This window comes from Eulemur rufifrons, chromosome 5 (assembly GCF_041146395.1).
Source record: "Eulemur rufifrons isolate Redbay chromosome 5, OSU_ERuf_1, whole genome shotgun sequence".
Taxonomy (NCBI): domain Eukaryota; kingdom Metazoa; phylum Chordata; class Mammalia; order Primates; family Lemuridae; genus Eulemur; species Eulemur rufifrons.
Genome location: NC_090987.1, coordinates 15,338,948 through 15,351,696, shown reverse-complemented (window position 1 = coordinate 15,351,696; position 12,749 = coordinate 15,338,948).

Genomic DNA, 12,749 nt, shown 5'->3' with positions numbered 1-12,749 from the left:
GATGATTTAACTGTGGTCAAGGTAAGGGCAGGCTGGTCACCGTGATTTTAGTTAATGTCGATAGGACATTATTGACTATGGGATTTTTACTCTCATTTGGATGGTTTGTACAAATACAGAGGAAAGAATACAGGTTTCGTGTTTAAGATATGTAGGCTCAAATTAAGATTCTGCCCCTATCTCCCTGAATTAGCCTCACATATAAAAGTAGGTATTTAAGCCTGTATTTCAGAGTTATATGAGGATATGTTCATAATAGGAAATCATGGATAGCTTTCATTATTATTATTATTTGTTATTTTGTTTAATTGCACCAATAAAAAGCCTGAGAATTCATCAGAAGACTAATCTGGACTTGAAATCCCTTGAACTCAGGAATCATAAGACTCATAAAATATAGAGATTTGCTGATTCATATTAATCTTAAGAACTAAAAGGGATAATTTAATTTTTCATAGGCTATTTTTGTAGGGGTAGCTATTGAGTTACGTTATCTAATAATCATAGTTCAATACTGTTCAATCATTGCTCATCAGATTCATTCTTTCATATATATATTTCTTACTATGTGCCAGAGACTGTTTTGGTCATTGAGAAATATTAAAGAGCAATTTTACTTTCATTTCAAACAACAATTTTTCTATAGAGGTTACTGTTTATTCTTAGTTATTATGTCTTCTCTATTTGCCATTCTCAGGGATGAAACTGTGAGAGTTACAGTGATGCTTTTCCCAATAAATTTGCATTTTCTTGATGTTTAACTGTTTAAAAAACAGTGATGAGAAACTGGGAGGTCAGAAGGGTTGAACCACAGGGAAGAGCTCTCTGAACACATAATGACGTCCATGATTCAAACACTCAAGTCTGTCCGTCTTCTGAGAGAAGCGTTCAGATGGATTAAATTGAAATGTGCCCGGAAACACTGTCCCCATTTTCTTGATTGGTAAAGCCCAGAGAAGTTGTCAATGGAACTCCCTGTCAAAGGAAGAACAGACATGCATTTCAGCGAATCCTGAGCCTAGCTATTTGGGCACACAGCAATTGCAGACTTGGGTGTCGGTCTTATTCAAAGCTTGGCCCTGAGTGAGCAATTTCTCTGATCTTAAAGCCCTGTGGTTTTAAAGAAAAGTAGAGACATGTAATGAGTCACAGGAAGAGGGAGAAAATTTAACCCAGAGTTCTTTAAATCCTCCTCTAAGTGCTACACCCTAATCTCACACAATGATTTATTTCTAATTAACTTGCCAGTTAAGAGACACGCTCTCTCTTTTGGCAAAAATTTGACCCAACAATCAGCTGGATATCCTGTCTAGACTTGACTCCAGCCATTACCCCCCAAAAAAGCCCGTCCCGAGCTTCCCAATTGAACATTTGCCTGGAGAACAGAAAGACTTTAAGCACAACAGCAGTTCTGTGGGCCATTGTTGGTAATGGAGTTAATCAAGAGAACGGCGGGGACTCATTAACACTTTCTGCTGTACATTCATTGGCTGATTCATTTAAAAGAAATTTTTGGAGCAGTAATAGGTAGATGAAAGGCTGTAGAAATATACAGATGACTCAGGTCTCATGCCCCTGGAAGTAAGACATGCAAGCACAGATTCACAACACGAAGTTGCGTGTCTAACAGAACGTTTGCTAAATTCAAAGAAAAGGAGACTCAGGTTTCACCTGGAGCAGCCCGGGAAGACTGTTTATTACTTCCCATTGTGAGCTTAGGCTCAGGAGTTGCCCTGGGAACCTGGGACTTAGAGCCCTTATCCAGGGATGTAAAGTTAGCAGGGGGCACACAGGCACTTGGGCCTGGTGGAGGGGGTAGAGCGGGGAAAGAGAGTCTGAAAACCAGCCCCCTTTCCACTCCCTTAGTCATGTTGCTCTGACAGGGGGTGCTGTCCTCCTGAAGAATAAGCCATGGAACCATGGAGCCCTAAGGTTTCTAAGTTGGCTAGTCCTTCTGAGCAACTTTTTCCAATTCACCCAAAGGTAAACCGATGCCCTCCGGGAGCTGAAGTATCTGTTATAAATAGGGACAATCCAAAAGGCTACCTTCTCTTTGGGGAAAAGCCAAATAAAAAGGCAATAAGCTATTCACATGAATTTCCCATCTAACAGTCACAGAGAAAGGATCTAGACACCAGGCCCCGAAACTAAAACCAGATAGGAGCATAAAGGTTTGAAGCCGTGGACAGAAGGCAGAAGGGATAAGTTCCGTGAACTGATTGCTGAGCTACAATGACTATAATGGGCTTGGGCAGCATAGTTTGTGGGTGGGATGGGAGGTGTCACAGAGCCAGCCCGACGGGAACAGGTGTCAAAGAGGAGGTGAACTGGGGTTGTGTAATGGAGGAAAGAAATGAGGAGAGAAAGTTCTAGGCAGAGGGATCAGCTCTGCAAAAACTCCACAGGGTGGAAGGCTATGGCATGATGAGGTTACACCAAGACTTCTGCCGTGGGTGGGACATAGGGTGCATGAATGAGGGGGGTCAGAGCTCAGGAGCAAAGCTAGGGAGGGAGAGGAAGGCCAGCTCTTAAGGACAATGCCCATCATGGTGTTGAAGGCCTCTCATGTAATTATCAGTTTAATTATTTCCGCTTAGAGTGAAACATTTGTATCTTATTTGCTTCCTTTTATTAAATAATTGAATCTGTGCAACGAACTAGTTTCCCTTTTTGCTTTGGTTGTCACCAAGCTCTGAGCTCTGTTGTAGACAGGCCACAGCTTGGCTTGCCACATTTCCTTCCCAGGATCTTGTGTCGTTGCCCTTGACCTGATGTGGTTCCAAGGCATCCATCGTCCTGTATGTTAAATCACCACACATCCCTTTTAAAAAGTTGTCAAAATATGAGTGATACATAGAAATAATATATAATAATATCATCCATTTGACAACCAAACAGCAAATGTTTCTTGAACACCTCTGATAACTGACTCTATTATTTGGAGAAGTCAGAAGCACAAGATTTAGTTTCAACATTCAATTATTAGCTTGTAATCTACTTGAGAATATGTCGTGTGCAGATAACATGATAAGCAGCAGTGCAAGGCATTATATGCAGTGTTAATATTTAATCTATTTTTACTGCTACAAGGTTACTTGCAATTAAAATATTTCAGTACTTCTCCTTTGGGTGGTATATAACCGGTGCTCGAAGCCTGCTGAACACTGCATCTGCTACTCGGATCCCTTCAAACCCTCCCTCAGACACCCACTCCCATTCCCCACAGTCCAGCCACTGAGGGGTTAATGCAGGGCACAGCAGGAACCTCTGCTCCCAGGACCAGGACCACCCTGTTCTCTGATGGGATGATATCTCCTGTGCCCAGGCTCTTATTAAATATTTTGAACATTACTCTTGAGTATATGCTAGGTGCTAAATGATCTGTCTTACTGTTACCATTGCAATAAATAATAATGGTTCCTATTATTTAATCATGTACTATGTTCCAGTTTAACATTTGTAATTACCTGTTGGGGGAACCATTGCTAGTCCCATTTTACAAATGAGGCAACAGGCTCAGGGAATATAAATAACTCCATCCAGGGAAAGCACTCAGTAAGCAAAGGAGACAATTTTCCACCCCTGGCCAGTGGGACTCCATGTTTGGGAGGAGGGCTTGTTACCCTGCCTCGGATGTCAGAGAAAGAGCTTGGGAAACTGAGCAGGGAGGGCTAGAGGACGTGGTTCCGCAGAGAGCGGGAGGAGGGCGTTACTAGTTAGAAGGGCATCAGGTGTATTAGGCGGATAGATGAAACTTGCTTATGTACTCTTCAATCATGGTTCTGGGTTCTCCCTTTTCAATTGCCCCCTAATCTAATCAAAAATAAGAACTCTGGACGTTGCATCCACTTTTGTTTTAGGTCACTAACATACTGCATAGTAAGTTCAGCTACACCAGAAAAAAAGTGGGACTTCTTGGCCTCAAAAGGCACCATCTGGTTTATAAAACAACCGTGTGTGCCCTCTGGATCATTTTCCCTTAGGAAATTCCTCTTTATCTGCTGCCTGGCTGCTAACTTCAGGATCATTTTCATACTTTCTATTCTAACCATTTTGTGCTGTGGTTTTTCGGTGTATTTTGTTTCGTTTAAGAAGGGGGAAAAAAATAACTCTTATAAAACCTACACAGATTTAGTGAGGCAACGGGAAAACTTTCTCAGACTTCAAGGGCAAGAACAAGTCGCTGCTTCGCAGCGAAGAGAAGAATTGAGCAGTTCAGACCGTAATTTAAAAGCTGATTAATCAGAGACTCATTGTGGAAGCGAAGAGAAGATTTGAAACAGAAGGAAGAATCAAAGAGAAAAGAGATGCTCTTTTTTTGTTGTTGTTGTTCCCTATTCTTGGTTTTAGTTCTGTCCTCTCCTGAGAGAAGTGAGGAGCATGCAGGAAGCTTCAGGCGTAATAGTGAGGCTGAGAATGCTTTGGGGAAGAGTGGGGTGGTGGGTCATGAGCTCGACAGTCTCAAAATGAGACTTCAAATTGCAGGGCGGGGTTACAGAGGTCTTCGCCAGTGTTATTCAACCCTGTGGTTTCATGAAGGGTCTGGTGATTCTGAACATACTCCCCCACCACAGCTCCCAGGTAAATGGTCAGTCTATGCCCTCATGAAAATGTTATTGTTCACGATCTCTGGTGGCCACGGTTTGTTCTCTCTCACTCAGATGTGAAAGCTCCCAGAGCTCTCCCATCCTCCCTCTCTTGTGGCCACCCACCAGCCCTTATGTCAGTCCAGAGTCACAAACAACATCATTAAAGGGGAGGAAAAAAAAATCCAGTACAGATTGGCTGGTTCCCTGGCCTGGGCTGCTTTAGGCAACTCTTGGCTTAGACACCCTGACTTCCAAACATAATCTGTTTTCAAGATTCCTGGGTGACTTCAAGTCCAAGAGAAGGTTTGGTCTTGACCTCACCAAACTCAGTCTCCTTCCTCTCTGTTTCACTCTGCTGAGTGAGACCCATTTGCCAGACTCGGTTTTTGGTTTATGTGACTAAGCTGTGTTCCTGGCTCTAGAAGTATCTTCTGTCCCCTCCTGGCTCTGTGTCATTTTCTTGCTTTCATAGCTTTGCTCTGCCAGTGGGCCAAGGATAGCTCCATTCTACTCTACCCAGAGAGTTTTGGAAATGGGAAACTATGAAAGATGCTGAGTGGCCACATTTAAAGGCGGCGGCCACTCTTAACAGGATATAAAGACAAAGCCCCAGAATGTAGGCAGAAACCATTCCTTCTCAAACCCTCTGATAGCACCAAATTCTATCTATCTAGTGTGGATTCCGCAACTGGCAAAGTGCCAGAAAGAGCTAAAAATAGATGCACAATGGTCTTTGAAGCACTATGAAAAGTATTTATCTAAATGAGAGATGTTGCTCCCTTTTTTGTGTGTGGTGTCATCCTAAATGAAGAAGTACCTTCCGGTTTACCCTCTAGCTGGGTGGAAATCTTGCTGAGAAGTAATACAGTAGGCCCCCTAACCGTGGTTTTGCTTTGCGTGGTTTCCATTACCCTCAGTCAACTGCAGTCCAAAAACATTACACACAAGAAGATATTTTGAGAGAGAGGGATAGACAGACCACATTCACATAACTTTTTTTACAGTATGTTGTTATAATGGTTTCATTTTATTTGCTACTGTTTTTAATCTCTTATTGTTCCTAATTTATAAATCAATAAATTAGTATAGGTATGTATGTATAGGATAAACATAGTATATATAGGATTTGGTACTAGCGTGGTTTCAGGCATCTACTTGGGGTCTTGGAACGTATCCCTGTGCAGATAAGGGGTGACTACCGTACATAATTCTTTTCATTATCAGTGTTTTTGAATGCATTTTAATATCCCATTGGGCAGCCCTAGGAACATAATTTTCTGGGTTCTTCTGTAATATGGGGATGTCCCCAGAGGATATTACAATCTCATGAGTCTCCACCCTAAATAGTCCCAGAAGGCTGTTCTTTCTGTGCTCCTGTGGCTTCTCTTACTGCCAGCTTTCTTTGATATATTATTTTGCTTCTTAAACCCAAATCTCCCGGTAAAGGTACCACCATTTTTTTTTTTTACCTTAAACTTGCTTTCCTTGCAAATCAAGATTTTTTTTACTTTGATCTTCCACAGTTTTAAGGATGATGGCTGTGTTCAGAATGATTGCGGTTTCTAGAAGTCGGACCTTCAGACAAGTGTTATAGTCACAGTCTAGGATAATACAGTAATAACAAAATAGTAAACACAATTTATAAATACTAACTCCTTGTTGGTTATTGTGCCAATTATTTTCATTATTATTAATTGCTTGTAATGATTATCCATTATTTAAATGACTTCATTTGATCTTCACCACAACACTTTGAGATAGGTATTCTTTCATCTCCATTTAATAGATGAGGTGCCTAAATGCAAGAGGATCAAGATCGTTTTTAAGTCATGCAGCTGGGAAGTAATGAAGATTTGATTCAAACTTAGGTCAGCTGGACCCCAGTGGTCTTGGTCTTAACCACTTGCATAGAATAGAAGTCTCCATCAAAAGTACGACTAGTGCTGAAAAAAAAGTAATGATTAATCTTTAGAGAAAGAACCACCAGCTTTTTATCAGATTTTCAGTAATGACTTAAACATCCATTAGGAATAACTGGCCTAAGTGGATTTATGGGAACTCCAGTCCAGGAAAAGAGAACTGGTTTCAATTCCCCTATGTGGCAACTCCAAGCATGGGTCAGGGGTCACTTGGAGTGCTGTGTTGCAAAAGGTTCTGAAGCCTTTGCTGGATCAGCAGAAAAAAGCATGCATTAGAAATATCTGCTGTGACCTCATTTGGATAATAATCTGAACAAACAATTTTTGTGTGTGTGAAAAAAATCATGAGACATTGGAGAAATGTGAGCACTGACTATTTAATGATATTAAGGAATTGTTAATTTTTTAGATGTGATAATGATATTATGATTATGTTTTTGTGATGTTTCTTTCAGAAATACGTCTAAAATATTTATAGGTGAAATGCTATAATATCAGTGATGTGCTTCAAATATGTTATAGATTGAAGGAGTTAAGAGTGGGTGGGATATTACAGTGCTGGAAAAAGGAGTGGGTGAGTAGGTGAGGGTACAGCATTGGCTGTGAGTTGATAATTGTTGAGGCTGAGAGACGAATAGTTGAAACTGAAATGTTCTTTTTTATATATGGTTAAATTTTCCATGATAAAAAAGTTATTTTACAAAGATAGCTCAAGAATATTTTTAAAGGAAAATAAAAGAAATATCTACATGATTGTGGTGAGTGAGGTATAGTTGGAAGGATGGTGGAGATGGGGCGGTGATGTGTTAAGAGCTAGCTGTATGTTAACTCCACCATAGTATATTATGAACAAGGAAACAGGCTTGAGGCAGAAAATGACTTGCTGAAAAATCACATTGCTAGAGAATAGAAATGTTCAGTTAGGGTCTGGGTCCCTAAGTCTAGCAGCCTCTCCACCTCTCCACCCACATCCTCACGGGTGTAGTGGCTCCCAGAAAGCACAGAGCATACTGCAACAGCCTTTATATTCCACTGGGTCCAGGGTGTCCTCAGAATTATGTAAACAACTCAATGTGAACTAACCACAAGGAGCTTTTTAAAAAATAGTTTAATTGTATTTTAACTGTAGTTTTTGTAAATTGTAGTTTAATTTTGAGATGACTATAAATGCCCATATAATTGTAAGAAATATTACAGAGAGCTCCTGTGTACTTTTTACTCAGTTTCCCTCAGTGGTAACACCTTGCAAAACTATAGTAGAATATCACAACCAGGAAATTAGCTTTGATACAATAAGATGCAATCTTATTTGGACTTGCCTAGTTTTATGTGCACGAATGTGCATGAGAATATGTGTGTGTGTGTGTGTGTTCAGTTCTATGCCATTTTATCACATATGTAGATTCCTATAATCACCTCATAGTCAAGATAGTTCCATCCTCCCTGTAGTGAGGGTGTTTTAATGCATTACTGCCACAGAGCATGAAATACATAATCAGGTAAATTATTGCTGACCCCTAAATACTTAATTTTCTACCTGGAAAATTTGAGTAATGAAGGGAAGTAGACTAACCAAAAATGGAATCTGAATAAAAGATGAAAGTAATTTGGTCTAGGTACATCAATGGCAATGCAATCCATTTTAGGCCAGGCATGGTGGCACTCACCGGTAGTATCAGCTACTTGGAAGGCTGAGGCAGGAGAATTGCTTTAGCCCAGGGGTTCGAGGCAAGCCTGGGCAACATAGCAAGACCCTATCTTTAAGAAAAAAGAGAACCCATTTTAACAATTAAAGAATACTTTTAAGATAGTATTTTATAAAGATATACATATAATTAAATATACATATACACATAAAAAAACTTCAATTTTCTCACTCTCAAATAATCAGATTTTATTTTTTTCTCCTTAAGCAGATAACTTAACTTCTCCAAGATGGAGTTTTTCATCTGTAAAATATGTATAATTATACCTACTCATGGGGCAACTTGTAAAGATGAAATAAAATAATATTTAAATAATATTTACAAAAGCACTTTGAAAATGGTAAGGTACTGCTACTATTATTACTACAAGTATTGTGATGGTTTCCATGAAGAGAAAACAGATGATAAATAATTAGGCTGGCATCAAGAAATTATTTTTAAAGAGAATCTTTCAGGATCTACCATATGGCTGATCCTAGTTTAGCCAATCTACTATACACCCTACTCCTACAGGTCTACAAAATGGTCACTGATGCTCTTTATGATAATTCTCCAAGGCTGAAAAATTTCTAAACATCTTATATATCATCCAAGGAAGTGCACCCTGAGAGTTTTCAAAAATTGGGGATAGAAGCAACCTTAATCCAATTTATAAATGAATATGTTGACACCCAGAGATATAAAGGGACTTTTGAAACTGTTATTGATATTTTACTCTATTTTAAATCTCCGATATAATCTCTGGCATATATAGTAATTGTGAGTTTTATGTTTAATATTTTATTTACCAAGTCACTAGATTTCTCCCTCTTGGTGCCACCAAGAGGGAGCAGCATGGCAAAGTGCTGAAGGGTTGGGATCATGACCCAGAAGCTTTGAGTCCCATAACAGGGCCTGCTACTAAAGGCAAATCATTTCATCTCCTAGAGTCTCATAAGAGGCAGAAGGAATTAACCCTTCAAGTTCTTTTAATGTCTACATTTCTATGTTTCTATTGAGTATTTAAGCTCTCCCTAGTTTATCTAACACATCTTCATCAGCTCTCAGGAAAGTAGGAACACCAACTCCTTGTGCATAAAGGTCCACTTTTGGGAAATTCATTAGTCATAAGAATTATTTTGATATCTACCATGCAATGGAAGTTTCATTTTTTAAAACAACTATTATAGATTACTCTCTTCTCAAGTGCTTTCCCTCTCTCCCAAACAGAAAGTATCCTAAAGGGAGCTTAGTGAAATTTTTGGAAGCAGTGGCCTTGCCTGATAGACTCTGCTTAAACACCACTTTTAGTATTAAATGCCAAATCCTCAGCTCTATGCTCTGCCTCATTAGTTATTAATGAGGCAACATATTTGTTCAAAATTTATGATTGTTGATTTGCTCCCATCACTGTATGAAATATTAACATAGCATTTGTACTTGCAACCATTTGCAGACATTAGATTGTGTATTTGCATATTCATGAACACTCATAAATGTTTAAGGAGACAGCACAGAAAGCATGGGAGCTGTCAGCCAGCCAGTAAAAAGGCATATTTACAGCGTTAATAAGTATTTGAGTTTATAGGCCAAAACGATGAGCAACAAATTAAGTGAAATTCTGGTTTGCCTATTGCAGAGAACTAGGGATTTTGCTATTTTTTTAGAGCTTTGTAAACTTGAAATTCATTTCATAGATGCTGAATAAACGCTTATTATTTAGTCACAAAATGTATGGCCTTTGTGCAGAGAACTTCCTAAGAGTGTCAAGAGTGTCAGGCTCTTAGAGATTTCATTTCACCCTTGCTGATACACAGTTTTTCTGCCTTGGGCTTCCCTTCTATCAAAGTAATGTGGGAAGGCAAATGTGTCATATACTTAGCCAGAATTATTTTTTATTTTAGTTCCACTGAAGAACGTGGACAAATGATATGTCCTGGTGAAACAACACCAGCCAATGTACTTGACTCAGTCTGTCAATCTATAAAAACTAGGGCATAGAGATTAAAAGGTCAAAGCATGGAGCACTAATGAACAAAATGAGAAAGAAGCATAAAGCATCTAATTAACAAACACCTGCCTAACAAATAATCCATATATACAAATGGCCACTAATATCCCACCAAGCCTATTCTATTATAGGAAACTCCACCTCCTGCCACACTCCTGAGAACCACGGTAAAAAACCTGGGAACTTTCTGAAGTTTTATGGGTCAATAATGGGAAAAATATTAAATTAGATCCCTACCTCACACCACACACAAAAATTAGTTCCAGGTATATTAAAAGAACTGATGATGAAAGGAAAAGTTATAAAGTTTGTATTGTGTACAACCAATACAAGAAACTATCTTCCTGACTTTAGGGCAGGGGAAAAGAGAATTAACCCCTCCTATGGTCAGTGTTACTACCTGGGCCATACCATTGTTAAATGTCTCAAATATCAACTCTGTGTAAATGAATGTGTCAAGCAGCCCGCCATATCTTTGTACCAGCAGGAGAAAGGGATCACAGATTAGCATGTGGGTTGTAGTTGACTTCTGTTTTGATGGCCTAATTGTTCTGCTGATCAAGTCTTGCCCTCCTGGTATCTGCTGCTGAGATCTGCAACTGGTAGATCTGTGGTCTGTTCTTTTTTGGCACTGCAAGGATCTGCTGGTCCTCTCAGGTGACCCACTACACCTTAACTTTTGCTTGTTCTGTTTATCTCTAAGGTCTGGAAGTGATTTTCATTTGATCTGTAGCCCAGGCAACCTCCTTAACAGGCCATGCCAACAGGGACACTGCACCATCACAGCAGTGATTACCAGCCAGAAGCACCATCATCTTCCTTCTGTGTCCCTCCACAGAGCAATCTGGAACTTCTAGATATTTTTAAAGGGAGGGGGGTATAGGGAATTAAGTGATGTTCTAGGGTACAATTTCAAGCTGTCCCCTTCCTAACCATGCTACCATGGCAGCAGTGTTATTCTGATTCATCGATTGGTGTAGAGAGGGTAAGAGATTACTCCATGAAATAGTCACTTCTTAGAATATCAAAGAAGAAACAGGGAGAAACTTCCTGTACTCCTAGAATTTTCATGATTTCCATGGGAGGGGTGTGCTGAGGGTGAATGTAGCATGTTTATATCTGATCTCTTCTCTGTCTCTCTCCCTTCCCTTTCCTATAATCACCTTGGACCAAGAAGGATGGGCTTTTTCTTCTTTATTCTGTGAAGCAATAACCTCCCCGAAATCATATCCTATTTCCAGAAATACATTTACGTTGCTCCTTTCCTTGGGGTCATGATGGCAGAGAAGTACAGAGAAAAACATATTGACTTTTTAAGAAGAGAATAAAAATCTAACATCCCATGCACACAGCCTTTGATGAGTCAGAGGCAACACACACTCAACACACACACATACATTTTAACTTCTAATCAGAAGAAATTCATTTATTAATTCACCATATATTTGTTGTGACTCCCTTGTAAGCACAGTGGGGTAGAAAACAGAGGAAGCTGTTTTTTAAAATAAAGCTTATATTTTACATTTCAAGAAAAGAAATAAGTAATAAACAAATAATACTTAACATGTCAGGTTATTATAAAATACTAAGAAAAATTAAAGAAGAATAAGAGCACAGAGCTTGATTGGTAGATGGAAACATGCTTTACTGGATGTGGAAAACCTCTCTCCTAAGATAACTTTTAAGCAGGGAACTGAGCAAAGAGAAGGAATCAGCCATGTGGTCAGCTGGTGGGAGCTCATGTGAAGCAGGGAAAAGCAAGTCAAAGGCCCTGAGGCAAGAGCATGCTGGACATGGTTAGGGTTATGGAGAAGGCTGCTGTAGTGGAAGGAGAGGGATGAGAGGGAGCGGAGTCGGGGGTGAGATCAGAGAGATGGCAAAGGGACAGATCGTAAGCTTAGATCACAAGTTTGGCTCTGCATAGTTTGGGAAGCCATTGAAGGATTTCTAGCAGGAGGATGATATGATCTGATTCAGACTTTCAGAGAACCCATCTCTCTGCCACATTGGGAACAGACCTAGGGGACGCATGTGGGAAGCTGAGAGACCAGCTGGGAGGTGACTACAATGCTTCAGGTGAGACAGGCTCAGACTGAGGAACTAGCTGTGGATGCAGGAAGAAATTGTTGTGTTCCAAAGATATTTTGAAGATGGAGCCAGTGCAATTGCCTATGGGGTATAAGAAAGAGTCAAATTGCCCCAAGTCCTGGGACCTGAGCAACTTGAATAATATTGAGATGGAGCCAACAGTCAGTAGGAGGAACAGTTTGGGAGGATCAGTGTTCAGTTCTGGACACGGTCAGGATGCATCTGTCAATGAAAGAGATGTCAGACAGACAGCCAGGTATGAGTCTGGAGTTCCAAGAACAAGTCCAGGCCAGATCTGCAAATATGAGAGTCATTGGCTTACAGATGGCATTTAAGGCCATGTATTAGGTGAGATCACCTAGGGTGGGATTTTTAGAAGAGAAAAACAGGGGTGGGTCTTGATCACAGAACACTCTAATGTTTAGAGATCGTGGATCTGAGAAGAATCTAGCTAAAG